General features: G+C 40.8%; 1 protein-coding gene across 1 annotated transcript in view; it reads left to right on the top strand.

Annotated features, from left to right (window-relative positions):
* The window catches only part of PAFAH1B1 (platelet activating factor acetylhydrolase 1b regulatory subunit 1), a 45,964-nt gene that overhangs the window by 18,158 nt on the left and 24,495 nt on the right, over positions 1-3,311 (top strand). The window lies entirely within an intron of this gene.

Below are 3,311 nucleotides of genomic sequence, written 5' to 3'. Positions count from 1 at the left end.
GGGGGGGGGCACTTGGAGTCCTTCTGCAGCCAATTGCTGAGCTGGGGGGTGCTGGGGGTCCCCCCAGCAGACCCAGAATTGGACCAGAAATACTGCCAAGAGCACACTGGGGGTGGGGGGGGCGTTCCTGTGGGACACTGCATCCGCCCCAGCATTACAGCATTCACGAGCTGTGCCCAGTACCTTGAGGCATGTAGAAAAAACATTTAAAGCTGTGTCTATGGCTGAATTGCTGGTTCTCTGAATCGGCATCGAATCGAATCGGGAACAGTGATCTGAATCAACTAATCGAATCGCTGTCCCTGATTCAGGCCGAATCTGAATCGAACAGGGCCTGTTTCGCATACCCCTAAGTGCTTGTGTACTTGCCCATTGATTTGGGATTGCAACAGAGATGAACTTGCTATGGTGTATTTTGTTTTGTTTTTGCTTATTGGCGCTTAATGGCAATTGCTTCCTTAAATTTACAAGTTTTACTGATCAGTTGCTACAGAAACAGATTTTTTTCCTTTAAATTTTTTTCCAGATTTTAGTTTTTGTATGATTACTTGACCAAACCTTTGAATTTTATACATGTCATTTTGAAGTGCAGAGATCCCTACTCTTTCCCATTTCCTAGGCGTCTCTTGTGGGTAGGGAATCTGTATTGAAATCAATGCTGTGTTTATATACATAAGACTAGTCAGAAGATAATTGGAGTCAACAGTGGGCAGGCGATACCTTTTTTTATGAGCTTTCTGCATATTGATGTCCATGCTTAGTGACTCTGAAAATTATCCTTCAAGGTGACCAAACAACGTAAAGTAGTATATTCTTATTCATTAATTTCTTCTATTTTTCAAAATACTTAAGTTGAGGGTATCAAATTTAATTTCCCTAAATTGCACTTGGTATCTAATAAATCGCTACAAATAATTATAATAAAGTATGGAATTCCAACTAGTTAAGAACGATAATAACATTCCGTTATCAAACTTATCCATCAACCTAATTAAGTCTTTTTCTTCCCAAAGGTTAGAAACGAGACCTAAATATGGTAGGCAATCTGGTTACTAGTCTTAAGGGAGAGGGAAGAAAATCAAATTTGTGTTAATTTTATATGGCTTTTTGCGAGTTGCAGGATTGCCTTGGCTTCGGGCACAGAGAGATCTTGATTTCTAGATCAAAAAGCATCTTATTACAACTCCCTCCTAATAAAAGTATTATCTGTGAGGAAGATGGATCACTCTCAGCAGGATCACTGCCTCATCAGTGCTATGTAAACTCTTTACTCCTTCCCCAATATATAGGCCAGCAAGTACAGTGTGGCTGTTGCAGCTATCAGTCCAGATATCCTACGCAGGGAACTAATTCCAAACCTGAGGCAAACTCTGGACAGAAAAGGTTTTTGACATTAGTAGTCAATCTCAAAACGCAAAGCTTTTGAAGAGTTGTTGATGAAAGGTCTCACTGAAGAAATAGAGAACTCAATCTTTGCTGGTTACTGAATAATTCAAATGTCCACATCCAACCATCTTTAATATTTTGTCCCTTTAGAAAGAGGCTATGTGCATAGCAACTTTACTTCAGTATTGGGGGGAATCTACATAACCCCCCTGCTAAATGCTATAATTGTATTGCTGCTCTGTACTTCCAGTAAATTGGAATGGGGGGGTGCCTACATGGTTTTCTAGAATTTAATTATGCCCACTAAAAACTACAAGATGGAAAATATTCACTCTAAAGCCAGTAAAGTTTCTGGGTTGTACTACTCCAATGTCTGTACAGTTTAAGGATAGATGTCACCCCATTTCCTTTGTCCTGTTCAGAATTTTTCCCCAATTTACTTCTGACTGCACTTAATGTGTTGTCCTGCTTAAAGTTGTTTCATTATTACATCGCTGATTTGTAGAGAGCATACTTGTTTAAAGTTGCACGGTGTTGGGTTATAATGTTGTTTGGCCGCTGCCTGCTAGTAGGTAACTACCGAGATGTAAGTGGATTCGCTTAGTCACATTTTCCATTAAGCGAGGAGTAGCTGTATTGCTGTTGCCTATCTTTCCTTCTTCAGGTTGACATTCACTCTTGTTGTGTTGGCAGTCGGTATTTGTCTTAAGTACTCTGCCTGCCTTGTTTAAACTGGGTTGCTTAGGCCACCTCTCTTTGTAGCCACGACAAAAATCTGAGATATGGTAATTGGTTAAAGCAAGAAAGCTAATCCCTAATCCCGACTCAGTGACAGGTTCATGTCCTAGCTGTTCAGCACTATTCTGTTTCTGTGATTCAGATCTGTTTCTGGTCTGTCTGTTCAGTCTTGGGATACTTCAGTTGTTGACAGTATGTTAGGATTATGACTAATGTAATGGGTGAGAACACACGCTGGTCCAGATCCAGATTATGAAACTGTAAAGTGACCCATGGAGCTCTAAGGGTTTGAGTGTCACCCTGTACTTTGTAGCATTGTCAATAAAGATGGGAGTCTCCAGTAATCATCTATTTAGGGTATGCTTTTGCAGCCACCCTCAAAGTGAATCAAATCCCTCGCTACAGCTGGCAGGTGGTAGAGTTGGGATTTGTTGTTTTTCATCCTAGCTATTGCTAAAGAAAGATTCACAACAGCTAGTTGAAATATAGCTCCATAAGACCATTTTTCCTACTATCCTGCAACTGCCAGACGAGAAATGAATGCTGAATGAAGCGCTTCTTATCTTGTGTGCCCAAAAGGAAGAGACAAGGAATATTTTTTTGTGCCAAAGGAGCTAGATTTCTCAGTGGTCATTGCTATTGAGGATCAACGTTCCTTTTTGCATTTGGAGGCATGATTTGAGATGGGGAAACTTGCTTCCAAGACTTCTTCTGTAAAGATCTAAAATTATCTGTCAAAAGCTACAATATTAAAGAAGTGCATCTCCCTATGCTCTCCCCATGTGCGTGGAAAATGTGGACAAGGGTTACTCGGTGAATTCTCACCAAGGAACAGCCTGGGATGGGGACGACACATAGGAGGAAAAGGCTAAAATGCTGTTTGAGCAGGGTTCCCAACATCTGTTAGGAGCACAGCTACTCCTTGAGTTGTCTCCTGGAAACCTCAGCTAAGATGGGGAGGAGGCTTGGTGGGAAGGAGAAAAATAGCAAGGTATACTTTTAAATTGTTCACAGTAGACTCTGGGAAGAGGCTTTTATAAGGCATTGAGGCATTTTAGAGAGGCCAGGAAACAATGCGAGTAACTTGTCAATTTGCTTGTGTAGATCTTGGTGATTCAAGTATTGCCACATTGCATCCAGGGCAGGCCTCCATAGTATTTCTAGTACTTAAAAAAAAAAAAAAAAAA

Source organism: Gavialis gangeticus, unplaced genomic scaffold (genome assembly GCF_001723915.1).
Source record: "Gavialis gangeticus isolate Ggan-Ray unplaced genomic scaffold, GavGan_comp1, whole genome shotgun sequence".
In the NCBI taxonomy this organism is placed as follows: Eukaryota; Metazoa; Chordata; order Crocodylia; family Gavialidae; genus Gavialis; species Gavialis gangeticus.
This window is presented reverse-complemented; position numbering and strand designations above follow the sequence as displayed.